The sequence below is a fragment of the Antechinus flavipes genome, chromosome 2, assembly GCF_016432865.1.
Source record: "Antechinus flavipes isolate AdamAnt ecotype Samford, QLD, Australia chromosome 2, AdamAnt_v2, whole genome shotgun sequence".
Classification (NCBI taxonomy): Eukaryota; Metazoa; Chordata; class Mammalia; order Dasyuromorphia; family Dasyuridae; genus Antechinus; species Antechinus flavipes.
The window spans coordinates 232,100,890-232,116,019 of record NC_067399.1 but is presented as its reverse complement, the minus strand read 5'-3'; positions in this window follow the sequence as shown (position 1 = coordinate 232,116,019).

Sequence of the window (15,130 nt, the reverse complement as noted above, 5' to 3'; positions counted from 1 at the left end):
TCCCCAGTTTGGTAGGGTGAGAGAAGTTCACAAACATAGGCTTTGGGCAGTTTGGGAGCCAAGTATTCAGAGGGAAAGGAAGGTAGAGGAAATGAGGATTTCCCCCAATTCTTCCTGATATTAACATGAGTGACTACCCCACACCCTGTTCTGAGGGGTTCATTGCCATTGTCCTGCATCACTCCCTTCCCCAGCCCAGCTGGGTTTGGCAGTTGGTAGTACAGGCTTTGATGATTAGAGGAGGAACAAGTTTCTTTCTCCTCTCCAGTGTCAGCTGAGTGTCATATCAATCATATCAGGGGAAAGAACCCCAAGAGGAAGAAGTAGGGTGTAGTAGAAATAGCATTCTTTTATTCCACAGTCATTGATTAAGCTAGCTATTAAGCAGTTTTAAGACTGTAGCACTATGCTTTAGGAGAAAGATAAGGTTCACATAAGCCATGGCCTTTGTCCTCCTGGATCTCATAGGCAAGTCAGTGAATAGGGCAGAAACCCCATCATTGTAATACACAACATTAAAGTATAAATGAAAGAAAGAGTCTAAAGTCCTAGCTTGAGTTCCAAAGGGTCCTAACCCTAAAGTGGGAGTTGTAAGGGACCTCAGAAACCATCTATCCTTACTCTGCCATTTTGGCTGCCCCCCTCCCAACCCCCCTCAGAGGCCATTTCATCCCTTCACAGATGAGAAACTGAGGTCCAGGGAGATTAGATGACTCATCTATTGTTATTCCACTGTGAGTCCACAAAGATTCCAGAGCTTCCTGCCCTGAAGCCTCCCAGATCTTGCCTCTGAAGGAGGACTGATTCTGACTGATTGGTGCTTGCAAGTTTCATCTTGAAATCTTTATCCCTGAAAGTGTCAGAGGTAGGATTTGAGAGCCCTGGTCCTCTGACTCTGGAGCAAGTGCCACTAAGATGAAGGACTGCTAGATAGAGACTTTAGCATTTTAGTATGGCTTTTAATTCAGCCAATCAGCACACTATGCTAATTGCTGGGAAGACTATTCAAGTCCTTAAAGAGCTTCTATTCCAGTTGGGGAGAGCAGAAGTGGTGGTATTATTCTAATTCATACTGTATGTTTCCATTAGCTTGAAACCAATGACCGTTTTTAAATAATAGTGTAAATCTGAAAACATACAAATATTTCACAGATTTTTTTCAGGACCTAGCTGTAAAAGGAACCTAAAAACAAGGAGAGGAGAAAAAAAAAGGTACTGGTCTCAGCTCCAGGTATGTATAATAGAGGAACTCAGGACTTCAATCTGGGAACCCTCCTTAAATGGAGGTTCTAAGAGGGAGGAAGCATCCAATGCGAGGAAGCAGCTCAAGGGCCAGAGGAAACATCCAATGTGTGACTTCCAGGGCTGGAATGAGGCTTTCAAGGATAACTAGGAATGCAAAAGGAAATGGGATAATGGGAAATAAGGGAGGATGGGAAGATGCTGGGATTGAACGCTAACTCCATCACTGTCTAGATATAAGTGTCTGATTTGAAGTTAAATGGTCATAGATGGCATCACAGAACCACAGATCCAAGGCTGGAAGGAACCACAGAAATAATCTAATCAATTCCCTCAAGTCAATAAGTATTTATTTGGCACCTTCTATGGGCCTGGCACTGTGCTAACTATTGGTTCAAGCAAATAGTGTCTAACAGGAAAGACAATATATAAAGAACTCTGTTAAAAGATGATCCCAGGGGAAAGAAAGATTCTAGGAAAGAGAGAGAGAGAGAGACATAGAGACAGAGATAGAGAGATATAGAGAGATATACAGACAGAGAGACAGAGAGAAGAAGAAGAAGAAGAAGAAGGAGAAGAAGAAGAAGAAGAAGAAGAAGAAGAAGAAGAAGAAGAAGAAGAAGAAGAAGAAGAAGAAGAAGAAGAAGAAGAAGAAGAAGAAGAAGAAGAAGAAAGAAATAGAGACATGGGAGGTGAGGAGGGCAGAAAGGAGAAGAGAGAGACAACGGCAGAAAGACAGAGATAGAGAAAGAATCTGCTTTTTGAAGAAGGTGGGATTTGAGCTGGAAAATGTGGTCCAGAGAAGGCTAAGCAGCTTGGCCAATGTTACCTCCATAGTCAATCTTGACAAAGCTGGGATTTAAATTTGGCCCTTGTGTCTCTAAGTTCACAGATCTTTCTACTACACTGTTTTGCTTCTCTAATGATCAGATCCCAGTCCTGTTACATCATACTGGATAATCCCTTGGGCTAAACTTTTCAGGGGCTATTTCCTCAACTGTAAAATGAAAAGTTTAGACTAGAAGGTCTTTAACAGATCTTCCAACTATGATCTAGGATCCATTTCTACTATATTCCAGACAAGCCTTCCATGAGAGTGATTCTCAGAGGGCTTGTTGGCCCCTATCTTTCAGCACAGATCCTGGGGACTAGAGTATGTGGGGAAAATAATATTAACATTTTATTAATCTTAATCTTAATGACTTTATATGGTTAGAAATTTATCTGACCTAAAGTTGATGGTTGAGATCCTGCTGACCACAGAGAAAATCCTTAGATCCTACCCATATCAGAGCTGTTTAATCATTCTGATAGGTTGTAAGTTCATGAAAACACAAAAGTATTCAAGTAGTCAAGTGGTGTAGTGTGGTGTATAGTTGTACTGGACTTGGAATCAGGAAGACCTGTTGGAATTCCTGAATTCATGTAGCCTCAGAGACTTATTAGCCTTTATCTGCCTCAGTTTCTTCATCTATTAAATGAGGATAATAAGAGATCTATTTCTTAGGGAAGCAATGGCAATTTGTATTCCTTCTCCTGTCATGGAAAACAGCTTCATAGATTTAACACAAGATCTTGAAGAACCAAAAAAAAAAAAAAATCAGTACCACTGAATGTGGATCTTTGTGTTTTTGTGGTGTTTTGATTATATAGTATATATATTTATTTATTCTTATCTTGGAAATTTTTCAGAGCACATTAAAATATTCATAAACTGTATTTTTAATGAGTTAAACTTTGAACAATCAATATTTAGTGTTCCAGAGATAAAACACGTAATAAATCTGAACCTTGAATTACTTCCTAGGGTCAAAGAAGATTATTATTATATTTATGATATGCTTTGCGGTAAACCTTAAAGCACTACCTAAATGATGATGATGATGATGATGATGATGATGATGCAGAGACTGGATGACACATACCATAAACGCAATATTGTGAATGAGGGACAGGAGATCCTCGCGGTAGATCCCTTCATCAACATACATCTCCTAAGGGCTCTCTTAACTTCTGTGAACTACAGAGAAGAAAGATCCTCACCTTCCAATCACCCATGACTATACCTGCTCTACCCATTCCTTCCTTTGTCCTATTATTAGACCTCACCTTCCAATCACCCATGACTATATCAGCTCTACCCATTCCTTCCTTTGTCCTACTATTAGTGTAAGCCTTCACTGACAGCCTTTACCTCTTAATTGAATGGGATTAAGTTAATGATCATGGGTTTTGCTAATTTTGTTTGTTCATATTTCTTAGAGTGACACATCACGCTTAGACATGTGGGCTTGACCTGCAATCAAGATTAATGGAGTTCATGAGTTTCCTCCATTAGAGAACCCTGTGACCTCCCTGATCTGAACTCAAGAAACCACATTCGAACATGCACTTGAAGGAACATGGGAACATAATATTCTGAATCTGGAAATGGTCTATGAAGAGATTTCAATGGGTTCATGAACTTAGATATGGGGGAAAAAAAGCCAACTTTATTTTCCCTCATCTCTAACTGAAATTTAGCATTTCTTTCAATTATTAAAACAAATATTCTGAGAAAAGTTCATAGTTTTGGCCAGACTGCCATAGGGAACCATGACATAGGGAAAAGTGTTAAAAACCCTAGTCAAACCCCTTTCATTTTAAAGATGAGGAAATTGAGTCAGAGAAGGGAAATGATTTTCCCAATGCCACACTGTTGTTGTTATTCTTGTTATATGGTTGTGTTCAACTCTTCCTGACTCCACTACAGTTTTCTTTGCAGAGATACTGGAATGGTTTGCCATTTCCTTCTTCAGAAAGGCTCAGGCCTAGCACTTAGCAGTCTAAGGCAAAATAGGCACTTGAACCCAAGTCTCATAGCCATCCATCCATTCAACATTTCTCAAAGTCTTTCTGGCCCTGGAGAGATTAGACTTTAACAACTCTGGGCAGGAGAACAGAATGCATCATAGGGGAATAAACTTGAGTAGGGGAACCTCCAGAGGAAAGTGTGAGAGTTAAAAACATCACTCTTCCTTCCCAGTTTTTCTGAGGGTCTGCTTAAAAACTAGGAGACCCTCTCCACACCAAGCTAGACCATCTCCAAGAGACAAGCTGTAAGGAGAGTCTTTACCTAATTACAGAACCACAGAAGGTTAGAAACCATCTAGTTGATTTTTACCTATCTATATTTACATCTAATTATTTTACCAATAAGGAAACCATTGTCTCAGAAAGGCCAATTGAATCGCCTAAAGTCATCTTGTGATCTTATGTCCATATCAAGTATGGAAGCAAATTCCACGTGAAAAAATCTAGGTTTAAACTTGGGGGGTGGGAAAGGGAGGGGAAAGAGACAGAAACCAAGGCTCAGAAATAAAGGGATTTTTGCCCAAAGTTATCCATGAAGTTAGGAGTAGAGTAAGAATTTGAATTCAGAACTTCCTTGGCTCCCAGTACAGGGCATATAGATACCTATGTATTTTTGCATCTGTTACACTCCAATTGTTGCTTCTCTGTACCCTGGAAATAACAATATGTAGCATTTGGACTATCTCTCCTTTGTTCTACATAAAGCTTTAACCCAGTTCTAGCCATCCACAAACCGAGCAACTTATAGAGATACAAAGAACTGTATGAGAGGAGTCTAGCTCTCTCTAGGGTCACACAGTCTAGGTTGGGAGGCAGAATGTTTATCCCACAAATTAATACCACCAGATAATCTATGCTCAGGTCTAAATTCAGGATAAAGATATTGTTATATAATATATACTATGATGTAATATAATATGATATAATGTAACATAAAACCCAATATAATGTAACATAATGTAACAACATAATATAATAAAATATGATTTAACATAACATAGGAATGAACATAAGAACACAACATAGGAATAATGTAACAACATAATATAACAAAATATAATTTAACATAACATAGAAATAACATAATGTAAGAATTTAATCTGTAAAATTCACAATCTAAAATTGTGTACCCTTTGATCTATAAAGAAGGGAGATTTGAGTCTCAGGCCCTCCTGGGAAGTATACCTCCCCAGACAAGTTAAGTGATCGTCCAACCAGGCCATTTCTAAGGCAAATCACTTCCATTGAAAGCCCATCTTTATTCAAATTCAGGCAGAAAAAAGCCTTCAAAGCAATTTCATTTGGGAGATCCTGGTCTGATCAACTCAAAGTGTCCCCACCCCGGCCAAGATGTGCTCATATAATAGGTTTCTGTTTACTCATTTCTTTGTAGAATGTCCAAAGCAGTACTATCCCTTGGTATAGCGGCCTGTCAGGACCTTGCCTGCTGAGAAGACATTCTCTTAGTGCCAGCCTCCATTTCTCTAATAGGACTTTGCCACTGAAAAAGTCAGTTTTTCTAGCAAAGCTGACTTCTCATCCAACAATAAACTTCCATTTTTGCCACCTAAAATTCTTCAAGTTCGTGAATTCTTTCACAAAGAACCTGCACCTCCGACAAAAAGGGGATTTCCACAAATCTCTGACTACCACTAGAATCCCATCAGTAATATGATATAATATCATAATTAAAGAGAGATAAAGATGATTGGTAGCTAAGGTCTACCCACCACCTATCATCCACCCTTGTTATCTTTCACGTATTAGCTGTGTGATCTTGGACAATGGTTCCTCATTTATAAAATTAGGTTGTTGGAACAGATGGGCTCTCAAATAAATTATAAATCATATATCAAATATATAGTTTTTTTCTACTAGTAATAATAGATGGCATTTATATGACACTTTAAAATCTGGGAAATAATTTACAAACATTATCTCATTTGAGAGCTGCATTATCAAAATAGTGTATAGAAAGATGATCTTGGAATCAGAAAGCTGTGGATTCAAGTCCAGGCTTGATACATACTGAGTATGTGATTCTGGGCAAGTCATTTAACTTCTCAGTGCTGTGGGCACAACCTGATCTGGAGAAGAACCAGGTGATCTCCAAGATAGCCTAGAAATAAGATGCCACCTTGAAGAAGTATAACAAAGTCCCATTTGTCCTTGTTCATTAGTTGGTCAGCATGAGTCCAGACTAGGCCCTGGGTCCTCTTGAGGCCCTTTTGACTTTTTTAGAGGAGGGGCCCCTGGATTCTTGGTGACAGTAAGAAGACAAAAGAAAGCTGAAGGAAGAGATAAGAGCCAGGACAATCAGCCCAAGCCACCTGAACTAGACTGGACCTCTCTGACTGATAAGCAGGCAGTGGGATAGAAAAAGGAGGGCCCCCTTAGAAACCTCATTCTTCAAGCTGAGCTGGCTAGCTTTGTCATCGTTTCTTCCTTGGGTTCTCCACAATGCCCCCTGAGGTCTAAATGTCATTCTTTGGACACTGCCCATCAGAGTACCTAGAACTTCCCAGTGAGGTTATAAAATCTCTGGGGACATTACTAAATCTTCTAAATATTTTCTGCAGGCATAACTACAAACTCTCAGGTCACACTAGAGCATGCAAGGGAAAAGATCCCATTTCATTCAGTCATCTGCCCTGCTTCTCTCTTCTATCACATTTGTATCAGTATTGTAGAAAGCACTGGGTTGGGAGTTGAGATACAGGTTCTGGATTCAATTTTCTCATCTTGAAAATGGTGAAAGGAAAAAGGGGCCTTGGGTTATATACTCTCTAGTGACCCTTGTAATTCTAAATTCTATTTTAAGGTCCCTTTCAGCGCTGTTATCACTTTCTTTAAGATTTCTGCCAAGTTTAATATTCCATTTTCTAAGGTCCTTGTCTAATATTCTGTATTCTAAATTCCCTTCTAGCTCTAATGTTCTGCATTCTAAGGTTCTTCTCTGATAAGCTATGTTCTAAGGTTTTTTTGTTGTTTTAAAATGATGTGCTTTAAACTTTCTTCTAATTTTTCTCAGATTCCAGGATTTTGACTTGCAATCTAAGCTCCTTTATGAAACCTCTTGCTAGTGGCATAATATAAAGAACCTCAGGCAGAAACTCAAGAGATCCATGGTCTAGATCTAACTCTGCAATCAATTCACTGTGATTTGGGACAGGTTACTTCCCTCCCACTTAGCTTTCTCTTTGATGAAATTAGGAGAGTCTGGATGATTTCTAAGGTTTTTTGACTGTAATTGTGGAGGGGGAAATGAAGTTTGGGACTAGTCTAGAAATCAGTGAGGAAGGTGTTCTGGGAGAAGAGGTAGGGATCTAAAAGTAGGTGTTTTGTTTTTTCTTTTACCACTGAAGATGGCCTGTTACATCAGATTATTTTTGACCCACATCACTCCCAAAGGACCAGATCATCACTGAATCTCTGCTCATTCAGTGACTGGCCAGGTCCGTGGAAGGTTAGAATTAAGAAGGGATTATTTCTAAAGTGGGAAATACTGTATATAGGGATCCAGGCATGAGGATTTCTCAAAGCAAATAGAACAGAGACTTGGAATCTGAGGCAAGGGGGGTCAAGAAATTAGTTATATAGTTATATATCTATAATGGCCTAGAAAGAGTTCCTCTTTAGGGAAAGCCTCGTCTGACCCAGCAAGGTGTATAATATCTCAAGTTGCCTTCTCTTTACTCTAGCTAATATTCAGCAGACCACTTTTTAGGTTCACAGGGAGACCCAGCTTAATGTCTATTACTTCTTAATAGGATTTGATTTCCTTTTGTTATTGTTGTTCAGCTCTTTTCAGAACTGTCTGGTTATTCATTGACACCATTTTTAAAAAAAAATTTTCTTCCTTTTTTTTCTTTTTTTCTTTTGGCAAAGATAGCAGAATGGTTAGCTATTTCTTTCTCTAGCTCATTTTGCAGCTGGGGGAACTGAAGCAAACAGGGTTAGGTAACTTGCTAAGGGTCACAGACAATATGTATCTGTGATCAGATTTGTGATTCAGGTCTTCCCGACTCCAGACAAGGAGCCCTATCCACTGCACCACTTTGTTGCAAGGCTTTCCTTATTAGAACATAGAACTGATTCTTCCAACGTCATACATTTAGTCTTTAATAACAATGTCATGCATTATCAGGGGATCTTGATTTTAGTACCTCAGGCACTTACTCACTGTGACTTTAAGAAGACATATAAGTCACTTTCTCTTCCATCTCTAAATCCCACAATTCTTAGGAAGTGGGACCAAAAGGGAGAAGAGGAGCCTCTGGATATGATATAGAAAGGTCACTCTAGTTCTGGTTTTTCCTTTGCTATGGCAAAGGTGGTAGATGACCCAGCAGTCTTAGCTTCAAAAAGCTTAGCTAATGCCTAAGCTAAGTAGTTTAGCTACTGCCCAGCTGCCTACCCTGGAGTAGTTTGCCACTACTAACCGCATGGCAGCCAAGTGGAAACAGGGACATAATTCCTTGTTCCAAGGAATTCCTTCCCTCCAACACACACACACACACACACACACACACACACACACACACACACATACACCTGTGTTCTGGGTTGGGACACACCTGTCCCATGATTTTCAAAATTACCAAGAGGAATGGGCTCAGGTCTGTTTTCCTGAGCAAGAGCCGCCATCCAGTGATTAAAAAGAGTAGAACTTGTGGGTTCCTCGGACCAACAAGGACTAGCAGATCCTCAATTACAGCCTTGAAGAAATACTATTAAATAATAAGGCTTCCTGGTATAGTTAGTTCCTTTGAGATCTTGCTAATTTGTTAAATTTTTATTCTGAATATTTATACCTCATAAAGAGAAACACCATAAATCAAAGCTTGATTTATTGTCCTTGCCTGTCTATGCTTAAGAAAGTAATAGACAAAACTGTTAATAAAGCAGATTAAATTTAAGAGTGTTTTTCAGAGAGCTGGTTGTTAAACATTTTACCAGAATACCCTTCCTTATATCCCAAATAACAAAGAGCTGAAGCAGACCTGGGTATTAGTCTAAAGCAAACTAGATATCCAATGGATGGGCAACTACTTATGGTGTGGAAATTCCGATAGGTCCATGAGTATCTCAGAGGTTCACAGAATGCCAGAGAGATAGGATTTTAGAACACAAAGCTAGAATCAATCAATAAGCATTTATTAAATACTATGAGCTAGGCACTGGGAATACAAACAAAAAAACCAAATGTTCCTATCTCAGAAGGGCTTATATTTTATTGGGGGAGACAACTTACAAGTAAAAGAGTGTGTTCAATAAATACCAAGAATATAGAAAGTAGCTTTAGAGGAAGACACCACTAGGTGTGATAAGAGGGAAAGGTTTCCCAGAAAAAATGGATATTTAAATTGAATCTGAAGGGACTGTAAGAAAGTGAGAAAGGAGAGCAATCCAAACATGGGCAACAGTCTATGCAAAAAGCACGGAGAAGGAAGATAGAGTGAGCTCTGTATAGAAATACCAAGTAGATTGTGGAGTCTGTGAAAAGGAGTAATGAGTAAGGACACTGGAAAGAGCTAGGTTGTAAAGTGTTTTAAATGTCAAGTTTGGATTTTTATCTTTATCTCTCTTTAATTATTATATTATATTATATCATAATCATAAAGTGAAACAGAGACTTAAAGAAAATTGATTGCCTTGCTGTAGTGATAAACTGGAGTTGGGAGAGGTATGTAGAAGCAAGATCATTTAGGAGTCTATTGTAACAGTCTAGACTAGAGAAGATGAGGGCCAACTAGGGTAGTGACTCTATGAATGGAGAGGAGGAGATATTTGCAAAAAGTATTGTGGAGAAAAAAGAAACAAGATCTGACAACCAATTGTCAGGTATTGAGTGAAAGAGAGTTATAGAGAAAGATTGGAGAATAGTCTAGAGAAAAATTTAGACATGATTGGTTTGAGGATCCTCTTTAAAATGAAGGTTCTGTAAGGAACCAGCAAATCAGAGGGAGAGGTCGAAAAGGCAGAAGTATTTCTAATGTGAGAAGTCTAATGGTAGAGTGAAACTTACAGGATGAAGTGGTTTCTAGAACATAATGGAACAGGAAGTCAGGAGTACAGGCTGGAAAGGAATGAATAGATCTGGGAACCATCACCATAGAGATGATTATTAAGTCCATGGGAACTGATATGGTCATCAAAGGAAAAAAATAGGCAAGAAAGCCCATTGGGAAACATCCAAAATTAGTGTCTGTGACATGGATAAAAATCCAGTAAAGGAGAATGAAAAAGTTTGGTCAGATAGGAAGGAACAACTAAGAAGTGTTATAAAAACCCAGAGAGCCAAGTGTATTTACAAGAAGATTTTTCGCAGTGCCAAATGCAACAGAAAGGTCAAGAAAGATGAGGGCAGAGAAAAAGTCCCCAGAATTGGCAATTAAGAGATTATTGGTAACTTTGGAGAATGCAAATGAATGAAAGGACCAGAAGTCAAATCACTGAGTGCTTAGACAAATGTGAATGCAGAGAAGAGGAGGTAAAGATACCCAATAGTGATAGATTTTTTTCAAAAAGAGTTTTAGCTGAAGAAGAGATATAGGAAGGCAGGTTGAAAAGATGTTAAGATCTAGTAAAGATGATTTTTTAAAGAATGGTGGAGCCTACATCCAGCCATTCTGGAGAATGATTTGGAACTATGCTCAAAAAGTAATCAAACTGTGCATACCCTTTGATCCAGTGGTGTTACTACTGGACTTATATTCCAAAGAGATTTTTTAAATATTATTTTATTTTATTTTATAATAACTTTATATTGACAGAATCCATGCCAAGGTAATTTTTTTTACAACATTATCCCTTGCACTAGCTTCTGTTCCAATTTTCCCCTCCCTCTCTCCACCCCCTCCCCTAGATGGCAAGCAGTCCTATATATGTTAGATATGTTGCAGTATATCCTAGATACAATATATGTTTGCAGAACTGAACAGTTCTCTTGTTGCACAGGGAGAATTGGATTCAGAAGGTAAAAATAACCCGGGAAGAAAAACAAAAATGCAAATAGTTCACATTCGTTTCCCAGTGTTCTTTCTTTGGGTGTAGCTGCTTCTGTCCATCATTTATCAATTGAAACTCAGTTAGGTCTCTTTGTCAAAGAAATCCATTTCCATCAGAATACATCCTCATACAATATCTCAAAGAGAGCTTAAAGGAGGAAAAGGGACCCCCCCACAATGTAAAAAAATGTTTGTGGCAGCCCTTTTTGTAGTGGCCAGAAACTGTAAACTGAATGGATGCCCATCAATTGGAGAAGGCTAAATTGTGGTATATGAATATTATAGAATATTATTGTTCTGTAAGAAATGGCCAGCAGGATGATTTCAAAAGGCCTGGAGAGACTTACATGAACTGATGCTGAGTGAAATGAGCAGGACCAGAAAATCATTATATACGCCAACAACAATACTATATTGTGTATAGTGTATATCAATTCTGATGGACGTGGCCATCTTCAACAATAAGATGAACCAAATCAGTTCCAATAGAGCAGTAATGAATTGAACCAGCTATATCCAGTGAAAGAACTCTGGGACATGACTCTGAACCATTACATAGAATTCCCAGTCCCTTTATTTTTGTCTGCCTACATTTTTGATTTCCTTCACAGGCTAATTGCACACTATTTCAAAGTCTGATTCTTTTTTGTACAGCAAAATAACTGTATGGACATATATACATATGTTGCATTTAACTTATACTTTAACTACATGTAACATGTATTGGTCAACCTGCCATCTGGGAGAAGGGGTGGGGGGAAGGAGGGGAAAAGTTGAAACAAAAGATTTTGCTATTTTCAATGCTGAAAAATTACCCATGCATATATCTTGTAAATAAAAAGCTATAATAATAATAATAAAAGAATGGTGGAGGCTTAAAAGCATTTGTAGAAAGGAAGGAATGAATAAATAGGTAGGGATGATTGAAGATTAGGAAAAGACTATTCTGGAAGGCAAAAGAAAATGAGATCAAAGATGCATGTAGAAGGTTTGGTCTTGGCAAGGAGAATGGGTTTCTCTTCACCATGGACTGGAATAAAAGAAAAAAGAAGGATGTGAGATAAGAAGGAGAAAGTGGGGAGTTCTTAGCAAACATTCTTAGGAAAGTGGATAAGGGAGGAGTATTATGAGAGGCTTAGAAAATCTTAGCTACTATGGTCAGTGAAACAGAGACTTAAAGAAAATTGATTGCCTTGCTGTAGTGAGGGTCCAGTTGAGATTTAAATAACATGAATTTATAGTGAATCCAGTCAGTATTATTTTGTGGTTTCCTTGAGCTGCATTCAACAGCATATGACTAGTAGTAAAAGAGGTAGCTATTGGCACAATAAGGGGCCTGAGAATCAGGAAGACTTATTTTTATGAGTTCAAATCCAGGCTCTTTATGAGTATCAAATCCAGACACTTACAAGCTATGTGATCCTTGGCAAGTTACTTAATACTATTTACTTCACTTTCCTCATCTGTAAAAGGGAAGAAGGAAATGGCAAACTGCTTCTGTATCTTTGTTAAGAAATGGCAAACCACTTCAGTATCTTGTCAAGAAAATTCCAAATGAGATCTCGAAGAGTTGAATAATGCCGAAATGACTGAATAATACACACACACACACACACACACACACCACACACACACACAAGTAAATGGTAAGAGTAATCCAAACCTGGGGATTTGGCATGGTGTGTTTTGAACAAGGGAACAAAAGATTTGAGAGCAAAGAATAGTGTTGACTTGAATTAGTTTAACAAATAATTAAGAGTGAGAAAGGAGCAGAGTAGAGCCAGAGAAAGGTACATTCTGTGAAGTGGAAGTGATGAGGTTGGGCACCAAATGATGGGGTGGAGATAGCAATTCCTAGTTTGAAATACAAGGCACAAGATTCAAGGCACATGTGATGAATTCACAAGTGAGTTTTCTTTGCCAAAAGGACAAAAATGAAGAGGTAAAATAGACACTGAAAGTGGTAACTATTATGAAAATTAAATAAGGGTTTAGTTTCCACAGAGTTATGAAAATTAACTTAGAGAAATACAGATTAAGTGAAATTTAAATTGGAAAATTGAAACCTAAAAAATGGAAGTTAGTATGTGGAAGAAGGAAATAAAAATAAAAAAAGTAATCTGTTGGGAGTTTCAAACTTGAAAAGGAAAGTAGAATGTAATGATAAGGGGGATTTAGAATAAGAAATATTGTTGTAAAATGTAATTGTTGAGGTGCTACCCCTTCTTATAACTCACAGGAAAAAACCCTTGCAAAACAAAGAGGATATACTTTTCCCCTTCTGCATGGTATCAAACACTCTCAAACCAACTCTTAATGCCAGAGGCAAGTAAGTAGAAACTTATTTTTTGTCTTCTTCAAGCCATGCACCTGGGAAGAATTGCTCTTCAATCCCTTGTAAAACATATTTTTACTGGTCACAAGCTGGGAGAAACAATCAGATTTGCCAGGTCTGTCCAATTTGTGACCAAGTGAATACTGAAGGAGCTGTTAAAACTCCCCCTTTCCTAAAGCCTGTTCAGAGAAGGGACACACATCCAGGGGAAGATTGGCAAATAGACTTTACACCTATGCCTAGCTGCAGAGGTTACAAGTTGCTTTTGGTCTTTGTCGATTCCTTTACTAATTGGGTAGAAGCCTTTCCCTGCAGGACTGAAAAAGCTTAGGAGGTATCAAAGTGCTTGCTAAAAGAGGTCATACCTACCTTTGTCCTGCCTAGCTCCTTACAGAGCAACAATGCCCCGGCTTTCACTTCTCAGGTAACCCAACATGTGGTCAAAGCATTCAAAATTACCTACCACCTCCACTCTTGCCTGGCATCCTCAGACTTCTGGGAAGATGGAGAAAATGAATCACACCCTCAAGTAACTCCTTACTAAACTGAGCTTAGAGACTTGAGAGGATTGGATGAAGAATCTCCCTTTAGTGCTTCTTAGAGCCTGCTTTGCACCTCTGGAGAACATTAAGCTGAGCCCCTTTGAACTTCTGTATGGAAGACCTTTCCTAACCATTGACACTCTTGTGGATCCAGAACAGCATCAGGTCACTCAGTTTGCTACACAGCTCGGTGCACTCCAGAAAGCCCTTTCTGAATACACAGAGGAACATATCCCTAAAGCTACAGACGCTCATGCTCAGACCACCTCCCCTGTAAATCCAGGGAACATGATATACTTGAAATCTTCGAAGCCTCAAGGTGCTGACCCTCTAGGTGTAAAGTGGAAAGAACCACATAAGGTCATTCTGACTACTCCAATGTCAATCAAACTGGAAGGTTTCCCCAGCTGGACTCCTATTTCTAGGGTAAAAATGTCCTTCTATTACTTCTCCTTCAGATATTTCAGAATATTCCTTTGAACCCATAGAGGACCTGAAGTTTCTCTTCTGCAAAAGCCATGAAAAAAATCTGGAGAAAGAAGGGTGAAATTGTCTGTCTTTCTCTCACTATAATCTTCCTTCCTTTCTTACCATGAGAACTTTACTCCTAATACCCTGTCTCCAGCTTTCTGGGTGTTACTCTGTGAGCCATTGCCAGTGGGGAGATAACTTTCTAGTCAGACTAGGGAACTCTGCTCGTAATGGGGGCGTTTCCGATTGTTGGGTGTGCCCCTTCTAAAGGAGGGTATGAAACTTCAAATCACCCTTCCCCCATAGATTAAAGGGGATACAGATTCAGGGCCTCCCAGAGGTGAAAGGGGACACAATTTACATCATAATTAGGCTAGAGAACCATTTATAGTGGGAGGCAGCGGTAATTATGTGATCAGAGGAGAAGACAAAACTCAAGTGGGTAAATTAGATTCTAATATATGTATTTTTTAAAATTTTTCAAAGAAACAATAATTAAGTATTTGCCAACACGCCATTACACAGACCCCAATATTTTATGTTCTTTCCTTATTTCTCTCATTGGCCCAGTTGGAAATAGAATGGACAGAGTGAGGGTTATATTTCTAGGATTAAAAATGCTGCTTCTGTTACTTCTCCTTTAGATCCTGTGAACCTATAGAGGACCTGATATGATA